This window comes from Acartia tonsa, chromosome 1 (assembly GCF_053477335.1).
Source record: "Acartia tonsa isolate MP-2025a chromosome 1, ASM5347733v1, whole genome shotgun sequence".
In the NCBI taxonomy this organism is placed as follows: domain Eukaryota; kingdom Metazoa; phylum Arthropoda; class Copepoda; order Calanoida; family Acartiidae; genus Acartia; species Acartia tonsa.
The window spans coordinates 6,090,614-6,105,945 of NC_137260.1; the positions used below are offsets into that span (position 1 = coordinate 6,090,614).

General features: G+C 30.2%; 1 protein-coding gene across 1 annotated transcript in view; it reads right to left on the reverse strand.

Moving 5' to 3' along the window:
• LOC145305416 (uncharacterized) overlaps positions 1–15,001 on the reverse strand; it is an 81,213-nt gene extending 66,212 nt beyond the window's left edge. The window contains exon 1 of the mRNA XM_080147064.1: positions 14,764–15,001. The gene's annotated coding sequence lies outside the window, so the exon portion shown is untranslated. The remainder of the gene's footprint in view (positions 1–14,763) is intronic.
• Between the last annotated feature and the right edge of the window lie 331 nt (positions 15,002–15,332).

A 15,332-nucleotide genomic window follows, 5' to 3' on the forward strand; every position in this document is an offset into this window, starting at 1 on the left:
ATAAGTATATTAATTAGTTTCGAAGCCATACTGGAAAAATATATTACAACTTCTTCTGGGCATGTTGGTTCACGTTCTTGCTTTCATATTATATAACTGAACTATGAAAAACTAAAAGAAAACGTAAAAAAAAATGTTTTTTAGCTCTTGAAAATTGTGATATTGATTGTAAAAATTAAATTAGGAAAAAAGTGTACTAAGATTAAAGTGGTTATTCATTCCCAAATAGAATAACAAAAAATTTAAATGTACAGACCAACAGGATAAACAATTATTAAAGCTTAACCGCCAACCAGTTTTGTTAATCCTAGGGGGCCAAAATCTCGGTTTAACAAAAAAAATTTATTTTGATTTTACTATTTTGTCAACATTGCCTATATTACGATATGATTGTATAATATGGCTCAGACTGTTTCTAATCCAGTGGATATTAATCTATTTTGATGCCATTCTAGAATACATATTCCTGTCTCTGCTGTTTAGGACAGGAAAGACATCAAGTTAGAAACTTTTGCAAACTCAAATCAAATTTTACAGTGCAAGTTCAAAGAATATATTATTACTTGGATCTTACACCAGATTTTCATCATCTCTAATCTAAAGTTAAACTTGCAGCGGGCTAAACTAACGATTACCCCTTCCACTCTATTTAACCCATCTCCGCCCCTCCTAAAGGATAAACGAGTTCCATTTAGCAAGATATATTAGCAATTTTTCCCCTGTCATGATATCCACGTATATCCAACATCCATTGCAATATAGAGATTAGTTATTTCTCGCATCGTATTATAGACAGCTTTCCGGGGATATAAAATGAAAATTTATAAGATTAAAACTAGCTTTTTTTATCCTCGAGTTGCCGAAGGCACTGGCTAAAAAACTAGTTTTAATCTTATGATTGTACATTTTTAAATTTGTAGAAAACTGGTTGTGATACGATAGACATAGTTTTTTCGTATGGATGAGAATATGTGAAAATATTTATTTATATATAGGTTTTGATTAATTTTGATAGATTTGCAATTAGTGGCAACGCCCCAAGAGGCCTCTTGGGGCACCGATTTCAGTTTAAAAAAGAAAATTTCTTTAAAAAGAGAGAAATATATAAATATGTATGATTCAAACTTGTTTATAATTATTGAATTTTAAATGAATCTCTAAAAGTAATTTTAGTTTTTACAGAGTAGAGGTTAAATATGAAACTTTTCAAAACTTTTTTCATGTACTATGAGAGAACCTAATTGTGATGTTTAGTAGCGAAGCTACTCTATAATTTGAAATGTCCGTCTGTCCGTCTTAGTTTGGGGGAAACGTGATTTTCTCGGCTCCGATAAAAGATAAAAGGCTGAAATTTTTTGACAACATTCCCATTATTAAGGAGCACAATTAACTATAAAACATCAATGGCGATAGGACCGCTTTTTAGCAGGTTTTAGGCTATTTTTGTATTTTTCACATTTGTCTCCATATCTTTGATGTTTATGGTCCGATTTCCAAAATTTTTTCAGTTATAGTATAAAAATTAAATTTCCTGTCGTTTCTAGAAAACAACTATGACGGTCAGACTGCCTTTAAGCAGGTTTTAGGCTATTTTTGTATTTTTCACATTTTTCTCCATACCTTTGGTGTTAATGGCCCGATTTCCGAAGTTTTCAGTTATAGATATCAAATTTAAATTTCCTGTTGTTTCAAGAAATCATCCATGGCGGTGTTTATGGTCCGTTTTTTAAAATTTTTGTAGTTAAAAATATCAAAATTAAATTTCCCGTTGTTTTGAGCATCCAGTATGTAATTTACTTTGACCGCCAGTCTGTAAGTCATAGTACTGAAATATAAATATTAAGAAATTAAAACAAATGTTGAAAAGGTTTCGTGATTTTTTTCTAATATACATGCATTTGGCAACTAATATCTAAATTCTTATTTGATTGTTTGTGCTTCGCTACTTATGGATGTTGTCATCCTTATTTTAAGTAAAATGCGTAAAAAAATAGAAAATCAAATAAAAACTAATAAATTATAACTAATCATATCTAAAAGATTATAAGAAAAATAATTAATAGGAACGCTACTCTATAATACGAAATGTCCGTCTGTCAGTCAGTCAGATTACCGTAAGTGCCTCTAAAGGCCTAAGGGGCGTAGCCGCTAGTGAGTCAATATAAATTCATATGTATAATTTTTATGCATCCCATTATTTAAAGTAATTAGGTTTTTTGGTCTGTTGCGATTTCAACTACTGGGACCTTCGCATATGGTTTTATCCTATTTAGCTTTTAATTTTAAGTCTTGGGATGATTGTGTGTTATTTTTTTATCCTTTTACAAACCTTCGAATGCAGACCCCTTTAATTCTTGGGGCGCAGCTGCTAGAGTATTCTATAATGCAAATTGATTGAAAATAATTATACATACTTCAACTTGTAATAACAATACAATTTACTTGTTTATTGGATTTAGGCTTACTATTCAGGGAGGAATGGGACATTAGACTGCTCATTACGCTAGTCCCCAAAGTTTTATAATAGTTATTTCTCGCATCGTATTATAAACGGATTTCTGCGGATATAGAATTTACAATTATAAGATTAAAACCAGTTTTTTAGCCCCTAGGTACCGTAGGCACGGGCTAAAAAAAACTGGTTTTAATCTTATGATTGTACATTTTTATATTCGTAGAAAGCTGGATATAATACGATGCTAGACATAGTTTTTTCGTATGGATGAGAACCGGTTTCTATCCACCGGATTCGAATGAATACGAGAAAAACTTATTCTATGGCTTAACAACTTTTGGTTTTTGATTGGTTGGATCATTAAAATGAGTGTCCAAACGTTTCAACCTGTAATTGGAATCTAAATAAGAGATAATTTTGTGTATCATTATTGGGAATGTACATCAATATAACGGCCATTGTCCTATCCCTTTAGATCCCTGCACGTGCACATTATTATTATTCGTGGAAAGGCAGAAATATCACAAAAGAAATGTCCATTGCTAACGATTCATTAATTTAAACGTGATTTATTCACAATACTTGCTAATTTTTTAAAAACATAAAAAAAACTTAAAGGGCGAATATAGGTTTGATATGATATGAGCTTATATGAAAGGTGCCATTTCATACTTTTAGAATATCTATGCCAAATTTAAAAATTCAAAAAAATCCTTAAGTAGATTTTGCAATTTTCTGTTTCAATTGAACATATGATAAATGAGATTGACGACAAACGGTTTATTTTAGCCCTTTACAAGACTTTTTTTTGACTATTTTGCTTAAGTTTGATTGACTATTACAATGGCACGCACCTTAAAAGATAATTTAAATGTTTATTATTTTAGATTATATACTCTTTAATTCAATTTTTTAAAAGCGTAGAAATAATTTGCGTAAAAGTTTTGACTAGGGTAAATAATACGTCTTAAAGTTTATTTTCTGTACAAAGATCATTGGTTAATTCTGGAAAATATAAAAACCCTGATGTACGCAATTTTAACACACACTCACACGAACCTTAAAAAAACAGGGATTTGAAATCATTCTTCCTCCAAGAAAATTTTATCAATTATTTTTTTTTTACTTTTTACATTATTTGATGTTTTTTTAAACTTTTAAATATTTTACTTTATATAATTTGTATTAAGGTAGAAGATGGGTATATTTACCCCTGATTAATTAGTTTCCACGTTATTACGACTATCCTTTACGAAAGCTTTTTAATTCAACCTTGCTACGAAGCCTTGTGTGATGCTAGGGTAATTGGGTTCTTAGGGAACCACACTTATTACATAATATTATCTTGAGTTAGAAAGGTTTTAAGCTATAAACAGACTTATACAATTAGATATGTCAATATCCTTAAGTTATTTATAATCTATATAATGGCACCTTTGAAATAAGCTCATATTATATCAAACCTATATTCGCCCTTTAACCATTACCTCGAAACAGAAAAATGTAAAACATACCCAAAAATTGATGAATTCTGGAAAATAAACAGTAGTGTTTTTCCAATGCTAAATTCTAACTCCCGGGTCATAACCTGCGGTGCCCTTACCATTTAAGTATTTAGGACAATATAACTACCTTATCAATATTCAATATACAATTTATTTGAATATGTTTGTCCCAAATGGGTACTTTCAGCTTTTGCAACAGCCAACCCAGGTTAAAAAGTACCAAACCATACATATAATTTTGTAAATATGTGCAATAATATTATTTTTGTAAGCTTATGTTAAAATACATATCTTTCTTTAAACAAACAAACGAAAATAACGACCTAATCACCCTTACTTTAATTTATTTTAAACCAGTGTTCATTAGTTACTTTGTGTGAAAGCTCGGAATTTAAATATTTCTTTTCATTTATTTATTAGATATAAACCAGCCAGTAGGCTGGGTGGGGTATAATATTAAACTTTAAGTATCAAATGACTTTTGAAATATCCATAAATAGAAATAACGCTACGTTGATAATCAATGAAATTATTATTTATTTATATGACTGGCTAATCAATTATTAAATTTAATGTATTATGACTCAGGAGAGGTTAATTCAGGGATTTTAAGGGATAAGACAATGGACGATAAATTGGTTTACGTTCGTGTACATTCCCAATGATGATAAATACAATAACTCATTCTGTAGATTGAATTTATTGGCAGACAATTTAAGACACTTACAGCCTGAAACAAACCAATTACAATTTAACTTAAGTATCCAAAGTTTTAAAGCCCACGAATGGTTATAAAACTTTGAATACCAGCGTTATTAGATGTCCATTTATCCCCTTATTCCGTTAGTTGGAATATCTTTAAATTGTAACCTATTTTTAGTAGCTAAAGATACTTTATAATACACTTTCCTTGCGTCAGTCCGTCCGTCAGTCAGTCCGTAACGCTGTGGGGGGAATTGAGATTGTCAATTTTTTATCGTCATTGCCTCGTCACTTTAGATCCCTGTAAAGTAAATTAGCACTGACTTTGGGACAAGGTTTATTAATAATTAAACTTACATTAACATCAAAATTGCAAATTTCCCTGTCAAAAAGATGGTGTCTTTATTATGTTAACATAAGTTTGAAGTTGTAATGTCTTCGATAAATCGTTTTTATGTCCTCCATGACCACTTTCAACAGAGTTATGATATCTATTTTGAATGATTAATGTCCGAATATCACCAAGAACAACTGAATTAATTAGAAAACAAGAATGACAACAACCATAAGACCTACGCTCTAAAATCAAAAAGTGCATTTTTTTTTAAATCTGCTAAAATGTTATGGTTCTTTAGATTAAAATATGCAAATAAGAAAAAAATAGGTTATACAGTCAGCATTGTGGTACAAAGTTATCCTAATTTTATTCTAATCATGGACCTATTTTACATAATACTATAATGGATGTAGAATACAAGTGGATATTATGACATGGGAAAAATGTCGTCGATTTAGGTTGCTAACATGAAACTCAATTTTTGGTTAGTGTATTTATCCAGTAGGACGGGAGGGGATAAGTTAAATGGGGTAGGTGGGGGGGGTATCCTTATTTTAGACCGCTGTGAGTTTCACTTTTTTGGTGAACATAAAAATCTGGTGTAAGATCCAAGTAATAATATATCCATTAATACCATTTTATAAGGAACGAGCAAAGCTTTTATACAAATGAAAAGTGTCACACGTCAGCAAATTTAGAACAAAAAACGTCCCTAGAATATTAGAATTAAGAAGATACCTTGGATATAAAAGGATATGACAATGAAATATAACTTATGTAAATTAGAATCATTAGTGGAATAGTTTGAATATGTAATCCTAAGTTGTACAACCCAATTAAGATAAAATAATTGTCCCCAAACTTGTTTATTAAATTGGGGACCTTTATGATTTTGAGTCCAATGTCCCTTCCCTCCCTACATGATGAAGTAAAAATTTGCACACAAAAAACTTGACAACGTTGATATAAATATTTTATTTTTCATTCCCTGAAATATAAAATCCAGGGATCCAAAGGGATAAGACAATGGACGATTAATTTGTTTATATAATCACCAATAAACAAATTTATCCTCTTGGAGATAATTATTACTTGTTAAAAAGTTTGAACACTGCTAAATTGAAGCAACCAATCAAAATTTTACATAAAAAAAGAATAACCAAAAAACGTATTTATAAAACTCTGTTTAATTTACAGTTTAATTTCACCTTTTTCTCTGATAAATTTAATAATAAATAAACAATATCTCGAATTTACTTCCCGGTTCAAGCCCCGTCATGTGCAAAATTAACGCTGATGGATTGAGCTATACTAATGAGCCCTGTTAATAGCGTCGTAAATTTTAACACAACTAAGTCGCTACAAAAGAGCAGAAAGCAATTTGCTAGCAGACGAAAAAGGTCCCTGAAAAAGGGCCAGGTCGAAATTGGAAGATTTGGTTCAGAGATACGCGAAAATAAGATATCTAGGTTGTGCAAATAAATGCGATAAAGTATACATAAAACAATTAAATTATTAGTTAATATTAAGTTTGAAAGGGACTTTATACTTTAATTATTAGTCTTTTTTACATTAAGAATTTAATTAGACACCTTTTTAAATACAAACCTTACCAGTTAAAAGTTAAAACCTAAAGTACCTTGATATATGACTTTGGTATAAAATAAATTTTCACAAATGATTTCATGACTTGAAAATATTAATTTTATTTTCAATTTGTAAAAACAAATAAATATGCATGATACAATTAATATTAAACAAATGCAAATGTATGCTATTCTGCATAATAATATTTTTGATAATGACAAAATGATTATTATTAACGGTTGGACCCTCAGATGTCAAAACTTTATTTTAGTGTTTGGCCAAAATGACTTAGCAATTGTATCTGTAAGTACGTCTAATAACACCCTTTGCTATTTTTAAAATCCTAGAAAATTTTTTTTGCAAGAAAATTGCATAAATTCGCAACCTATTTTAGAACCACTACATAACTCGAGTTTTAAAACTTTTTATATAAAATCCTTTTTACAAAAAATATCAATAATTACTTAAAATTAAACCTGAAAGAAAAAAAATCTCATTACACGTGTTAATTTGCATGTTTTAGGTCTTTTTTTGAGGAAAGTATAACTTCCACATTTTTGACAATAATATATTTTTTTAACATTTCAAAGTAAAATATAATAAAACTTAAACGATTTTTCTTGAATTATCAGTTGAAAATTTCATCAAACATGCAATTTAAGTGATGAAAATTTAATAAAATCATTTTTTGAATGTTTAGAATTACCAATTTTCTACATTTAAAACAAAATGTTAACAAAATTTAAAAACATTCTAATATATAACTTTAAAAATCAATAACATTTTATAAAATGATGTTTTAAAAAATAAATCATTAAAAGGTATTAAAATGCATTTTAAGTTGCTTAAAATTAAAACGAGAATATCTTTTTACACTTTATTCTTTGTAATAGAGATTAATCGTCATTTGCTGAAAATGAAACATTTAATAAACTAATTGAATCTTTTTGTGACCATGTTTAAACTTTTTAATTTTTACACTAAGGTGTTTTTTAATGAAAATCTTTGTTGAATTATCTTTTGCGACAAAAAAAGAAAGGGAATTTTTTACTATTTCTAGGTTATCTTATGTACTTTAAACTATATAATATGAAATAATTTTTAATTGTCTTTCTTTTGAGCCACAAAACACTGTAAAATGTAACATATATGCAAAAATAACAATTTTTTAATGAATATTATAATATCCTTATATGACATTGCATCAGAGCTTATTCTTTAGATCATATGTTCATGAAAAGTAGTCATAAACTTGGAGGGTTGCGCTATTTATTAGAATATTAAATAAACTTGAATGGTAAAAATATTAGCATAGCCTTTGTCAATTCAAATGCTTTAGGTATATTATTCGGAAAGTTAGTTAAAAAAGAGAGAATTTGTTGTGTATACTGTTAAAAGACTTTCAAAAATGTAAATTACAAAGCAATCCTAAAAGATCGGGTCGTAGGCAAGTCTTAGTCGGGGGTTTTCTGATGGCAAATATTGCGTTATTGGTATACAATGTAAAAAAAAAACATTTTAAAGAAATTCTTTAAATAAAACCCAACGAGTATTGGCAGTACAAACATCTTAATGCTAGCAGACATATGTTTATCAACATTTGCAGAAAACTATTTCCACAAGAAAAATTATTCAGGTTTCTACTTCACAATTTTAAATATTTCTTTTTGATAAAATGTTTGACATATATCGTATAATCATTTACAAAAAAAAATATTTTGATAATTTATATTTCAGAGAAGATTAATCCTTTCAAAAAACTAAGACGACATTTTGCATCTTCTGTCATGACATTTTAGAAAAAATATAAAAAACCAAAATTTAGTATGAAAACTATTTTCATCGATTTTTCTGAAGGTATTATCGTATTCTGTGGCTTTGTTATTATCATTTACTTATATCGAAAGTGCCAAACATTGTACCCTAACTTATTCATTTAATAAAAAACTAACCGTGAAAAGCGAAGCTTTTCTATAATAAGGGTCCGTGACAGATAGCTTTTTTTGTTAATTTAGGCATGTTAGAATTGTCCTATCGGTTTCAAACTTTGCATAATGATTCCTTTAGTAGTTAGGTACGATTTAGAAAGCGTAGCAACTCTAAAATCATTACCAGAATTTCTGTACGTCCATTTAAAACATGTTTTTTTACTTTTTTAATAACAAATTTTTATGTGATCTAATCATCCAAATGATCTGATTTTTGGTGTATTCCTGGGACAACAAAGTATAATGTTATAAGCGAAGTCCTAAAAATGTAAGTATGTCCATAAACATTATCCTGCATCAAGCAGTTATTCAACAAATTTACTTACAATTTTGCTTCGACTCATATACATTTATATTCTGATTATTCAGTTCTGACTTTATACAAGTGTTGATGTCCGTTTGTCCTACCGTTTCAGTGCTTCGCTTTTAAGGATGTTGTCATCCTTGTTTCTATGGGAAGCGCAGCTATCACAAAAAAATATAGTTATAAAATTTCCAAGAACCTATAAGAAGCTACATTGTAAAAGAGAACTATTTCGGTTCAGCGGTTAGCGAGATCCTTTGGTACAAACACACATCAATAATTATCTGTCTTTTGTCTCAAAAAAAAATTATTGCTAACTTAAATGTTATGGAAAATGTCATTCTTGTTTTGTTCCATAATATCAAGTACTTTTCGCTCTCTCAGAAAAAATCGAATAACATTATTTAATAATAACGATAACAAGGATAATCTTGTTCATTAAAAGCGCACTAACAATAATATAACATGTTTTATTAGCAAAGCTACTCTATAATGCACTGTGTCCATACATTTATCCGTCAGTCCGTAACACTATGAGGGAAACGTGTTTTATCTCTGCTGATATTCAAGATACGCGGCTGAAATTTCTTGTTGAGAACGCCTTTACCAATAAGCATCCAGTCAATAATTTTCTCTATAGGTTGATCTGTCTGTCAAATTGCACAAATATGAGTATCAAAATATTTCGAGAATGGTTTTAGTCAAATTTTTTAATCTTCAAATACAGAGCCTCTACATGCTACTGCGCAGTTACGGTTAACTAACTATATTATGCAAGGATTGAATCTAAAGTCTGTTAAAGATTATAAAGTGACTGTCTGACATTCGAAGAGAATATTTTTATTATAGAGTAGCATAGTACTGCTAAAATAACTGCCAAAAACAGTGTTTTAATAGGATAAAATAATTTCCTTTTAACATATTAATAGAATATTGATCTAACATTTTCAGAAGTTAATGAATAGTTAAATATCTTTTTATAAATTCTGTTTATTGTGCTTATACAAAAAAATGATGTCATACATACAAATGACCAATGATTGGCCAATACACAGACTAAATTACCAATGGCAGGCCAATATACATTCTGATTGAACAATGGTATGCCAATATGACGACATTTTTATAGCCCTAGTAAAAAACATATCAGCATAAGACTTGAGACGATTTCTTTTGGGAGGGTGGTGGTACCCTCTCCTAAAATAATTATAAACCACCCGTAGACCTAAAAGAAAACTCACTATAAAGGAGAACCAAATTATTCCAGCAAATAGCGAGATCCTTTGCTACACACAAAAAGACATCATGTTACTTTATTGTCAAGATTTTTACATAAGCCTACCATTCAAATCGCTAAATAAATTTCATTGAAAAATCTAAATTTTCTATATCTCTTATTCACTGAACAATTATGAATGGTCAATTTTTTGTTGAAAATATTTTTTTATTTTATATCTAATCCAATTTTTATGATTATCAATCAATATTTTCTTTACATTCATGAATGTTTGAGAGAGAGAAAATCAATAGATTAAAAATGTGAAATTTTAAATATCATTGGTTTATTCTTAGGATCTTACAACAAATAATAATGTACTCTAAAAAAGTTAAACTTGTAGCTGCCCCTCCACCCTATCCACATCTATCCCTCTCTTTTAACCAATCCACACACCCTCCTACTGGATGCACGAACTGACTAAATTGTGATGTCTATGTTAGCAACCTAAATTGACGACAATTTTCACCTGTCATAATATCCACGTAAATTCTACATCCATTTAAATATTTAGAAATAATACGATCGACTATATATTGATGTACACATCCAATGTCGATAAACAAATTTAATCCAACTGTAAATCAAAATTAATGGCTAAAAACTTAAAAGTATCTAAAGTTATGAGGAAACCTATAAGATAACGTGGTTATAAAACTTTGGGTACCAGTGCAATTTACAGCCCAAAGTCCCTTCCCTCCCTGGACAAAGGTGCAAGACTTTGATGTGTACTAATAAAAAACTTGCTGGATTAAACATCAAAAATAAAGAGAAATTACACAATCAAAAAACTTTTTTGCATTCTGTCTAGGTATTTTTTAGAAGCGTAGCCACTCTATAACTTGGGTCTGTCCGTCCATACATCGCGTCATAACTACAAAAACTCTTGAAATTGAATTAAGAAAGCCAGCCTTCTCTTTTTTTTCCATATAGGCATACTTACAAATGACATTAAAATTCAAAATCTAAATTACTTGTACCCTGTAAAGGAGAACCATATCAGTACAGCGGTTAATGAGGTCTTAATCCACAGAAAGACACACACACAGACATCCTGTTACTTATACATAAGGAATTTTGCTGCGCTGACTATAAACCAAAATGGTTCTTGTTCTTTGGTAAACAAGAATTACAATATGATGCACTTTTTACTCTCTGATTTTTACAAGTAAATATTACTAAAGTAAACAACACAAGAACAGATATGTCCATAAATAAATAGGGAATCATTAACAAGCTAGCAATATTATATGTCATAGGAACAGTAAAGTATTAATCTATATATTATAACTTGGATGTTGCACCAGAAAATCATGTTCTCTGATAAAGAGATGCTCGCAGCTGACTAAAATTTTAATATTAAAGCGAGAAATAACACCAAAAAATCGGCGGTTTTTAGCGGCAGCAGGTTTCTTCAATGTTTTACACTGTAACTCATTACAGCAACTGCCCTACCTACTTTGTCATCCTTTTTTTTAATTAAGATCTATCTAAAAATTAAAGTAAAAGAATAGAGGGGCACCAGCTATATGTAACTCTACCCAATTGGTGAGGTTCCTGTGCCAACTTTCAATTGGGTCTTTGAATATCAGCCAATGACGTCAGAAATATAAACACAGCTAAGTCGCTACAAAAGAGCAGAAAGGAATTTGCTAGCAGACGAAAAAGGTCCCCGCCACTTGTGCCAGGTCGTTTTCTGGGTTATTCATCTATAATTATACATTTATTATCTGAAAGGTGATAAATGTCTTCCCAGATTTATATTAGAAAAGAATATGATGAGATATTTTTGCCTATTCTGCAAAATGATGAATTAGGATAGATTAATCTAGAACTAATTTCCCTTCATCTTTCTACTTTTATACCAGGGATCTAGAGGGATAAGACAATAGCCGATAAATTGTTTACATTCCTTTGCCTAATGATGATACACAAAATTACCCCTGTATATTACAATTAGCGATTGAAACGTTTAAACACTCGACCTAATGGGCCAACCAATCAAAATATAATAAAAGTCCCAAAAGTTGTTAAGCAAACTTTTGTGACCAGTGTTATAAATAGCCCAACGAAGACTCCCTTCCTGACTTTTATACATTGAGATCTTAAATAGCACAGCTACTAAAATAACTAAAATAAAGTTGACATTATGACAATCGATTTATAATTACTTAGATGTTGCACCAGATTTTCATGTACTCTATTAAAGTGATACTCCCAGCTGATAAAAAAAACCCTCATCCACTCCATTTACCCAATCCTCTCCCCTCCTAATGGAAGCACGACCGTGCCAATTAGCAACCTAAATTAAAGACAAATTTTCCCCTGTCAATATATCCACGTTTTCTATGTATCCATTGTTACAATTGTCCTATGAATTTCAAGAATGATTCATGTGACAGTTAGGTACAATTTACTATACAGAATATTTGCTTACAAGTAAAATCAATGTTTATTTGTTGATAAGCTCCGCTATCATAGATGTTGTCATCCTTGTTCTGTTTGAATCTTATCCTGATATATAATCTTCTTTCTACAGAGCTGGATAATTACAAGAAAGTTGTACCAAGAAGATAATATGTGCTGACTTATTAAGCAGATAATCAATAAATGTGTGTGTGTCTGTCTGTCTGTGTGTGTGTGTTTGTGTGTGTGTCTGTCTGTGTGTTTGAGGATGGTTATATAATGTGCATGTAGGGGAAAGAACAAGAGACCAAAAAACTTTTGCAAGGTTAAAGGAAAACTAATTAAACATTATAATCTATCCTATTAAAATAATAAGGTTTTTTGTATGTAGCTTAAGATTTAGATAACTACTGAACCGATTGAGATCCCCTTTTATATGGAAGCTTTAAGAGGTCCCTGCTTTTCTCTACCCCTTTGATTACATAGCACTTAGATACTAGAGGCACAGCCGCTAGTGTTAAAATAAATTGATTAAATTAAATTATTTGTTAATAAAATGTACATCCCCAATAATGATAAATAAAAAATACCCCTTTAAAAGTTTAAAAATTTAGGTTTATATAAACATATAAATATGGACATTGGTAGTTTACACCAACCAATCAAGATTTACAACCAGTATTTCATAAAACTTTTCGGACCAATATAATTTAAAGTTCAAAGTCACCTTCCTTCCTGGCTAGGATACATAAATGCAAAAAATAGCTAAAAACCTTTCTCTTAATCCATGAAAAAAAAGGACAAAAGCATATACACACACAAACTAAAGTTTTTTACTTTGACAATTTCCTAGGAAATATGCGAATAAAAGATTAGTTGTGGGGATGGTTATAAAATACGATAAACGTTTCACAGAATATCCTAATACTATAATGTTTGTAAAGGGATCTAAAGGAATAAAACAATATCCGATAAATTGATGTACACCCCCAATGATGATACACAAAAATACGCCTTTTGTAGAATACAATTGGTGGTTGAACGGTTGGACACTCGACTTACTGAACCAACCACTCAAAATTCAATAAAAGTCCCCAAGGTTGTTAAGATAATGAATAAAACAACGTTATTGTAAGACGTTTGGGACTAGTGTAATAACCAGCCCAATGTCCCCTCCCTCCTTGACTTCTACGACTAGTTGTCACTGTGCTTCTCCAAAAAAAGTTGGTGTGCATCTATAATATTAATTTAATAAGAATTGTATCTTTAGAGAAAAAGTTAATTATAGGACTTGGAAATAATAGTTATTTCTCGCATCGTATTATAAACGGCTTTCCGCGGATATAGAATGTACAATTATAAGATTAAAACCAGTTTTTTAGCCCCGAGGTGCCGAGGTGTACATTTTTATATTCGTAGAAAACTGGATATAATACGATGCTAGACATAGTTTTTTTGTATGGATGAGAACCGGTTCCTATCCACCGGATTCGAATGAATACGAGAAAAATCTTTAAATTATTTTAAAACATCGTATTTTTATAATTTGCTCCTATCTTATTTTTACAGTAGTAAGCTTCATTTGTTTGTCTGTTAAAATCTCGCTAACTACCTCACGTAGGTCCCTCTTGATCTTGGGATATTTTTTTTAATTCAAGCAATGAGATTTTGAACTATTTTATCCAATATTGTTTTAATGAATTATTACCAAAACCTATATTGTAAACAGAAAAGTTTTGAATAAAAGATAATGTTTAATGTTTAAGATGAAAAGTATGAAAGAAGATATCAACAAATTTATTTGACTTTTATATGTCTGAAACTGTTGTCGATATTGTTGCAACAATGGATTTATTATTATTTGGATCTTACACCAGATTATCATGTACTCTAATAAATTGTAGCAGGCTAAAATAACGACCCCCTCCCCTAATACTGGATGATCGAATTGATCAATGAATGAGTCCCACGTTAGCGAGCAACCTTAATTGACGACAATTTACCCATGTAATAAAATCCACGTATATTCTACGAATCTACATCCATTTATATAGTCACGACCTACCCTAATTATAAAAAAGCTTTGCTGTTAAAAATAAAATAAAAGAAAGAACTATGTTTCAAATCATATCTAATTACAGTTCATAAATATATAGAGACCAAAAAAATCTCTTAAAATAAAAAAAAATCTATGAAAACCTACCTCAAAAATTTCACAACACTTCATTAATACTTCTATTTATTTTTCACTTTTTAAAGTTTAAATTTCTTACAATAAACAAAAATAGTTTTCACTAAATAAAATTAAAATTTTAAAATTTGATTCTGTAGAATTAGTTGTGGTTTGTTTGATGGTATCCACCGTACTACTATATTGGAGAGTTGGAACGTCCAGAAGAAAGTTTGTATGTGTGTATAATACTATCTTGGGACGAAAATACCCTCTTTTAACCTCTCTTCCTCGCTCTTTATTTCTTTTTCTATCTCTCTCTCTCTCTCTCTCTCTCTCTCTCTCTCTCTCTCTCTCTCTCTCTCTCTCTCTCTCTATCTATCTATCTATCTATCTCTCTCTCTCTCTGCCTCTCCCTCTATCTTTCTCTAGTTCTCCGATATTATCTTGGGACGAACGATAAACATTAACACTGGAGGATTCTCCCTCTCTCCCTCTCTCTTACTCTCCCTCCCTCTCTCTCTCTCTCTCTCTCTCTCTCTATGAGAGCATGTTTTGCAAAACCAATACCATGTTCTCTCTCTCTCTCCGTTGATCAGCGA